The 241-nt window shown below is 56.0% G+C and overlaps 1 protein-coding gene across 1 annotated transcript in view; it reads left to right on the forward strand.

The window, feature by feature from the left end:
• ATP8B1 (ATPase phospholipid transporting 8B1) overlaps window positions 1–241 on the forward strand; it is a 57,696-nt gene that overhangs the window by 3,942 nt on the left and 53,513 nt on the right. The gene's annotated exons all lie outside the window — the stretch shown is intronic.

The following is a 241-nucleotide window of genomic DNA, read 5'->3' on the forward strand; positions in this document are numbered from 1 at the left end:
TTTTTTTTTTTTTTGCGGGGGGGTGATCCCTGCTGTGCCATGCTGTATAGGGGGCCTCTGTCACGAGCCCCCATCCCCCACCCACTCTTCCAGTCCCATCAATGGCTGTCCTGCCCAGCCCCAGTGTCCTGGCTCTTTAAAAAAAAAAAAGTCTCACACTCACTGGCTGCTGCAACAGCTGTTGAGGCTTCTGGGGGCTCATAAGAGAGCCTCCCATGCAACATGGGGCAGTGGGGGGCAG

This window comes from Gavialis gangeticus, unplaced genomic scaffold, assembly GCF_001723915.1.
Source record: "Gavialis gangeticus isolate Ggan-Ray unplaced genomic scaffold, GavGan_comp1, whole genome shotgun sequence".
Classification (NCBI taxonomy): domain Eukaryota; kingdom Metazoa; phylum Chordata; order Crocodylia; family Gavialidae; genus Gavialis; species Gavialis gangeticus.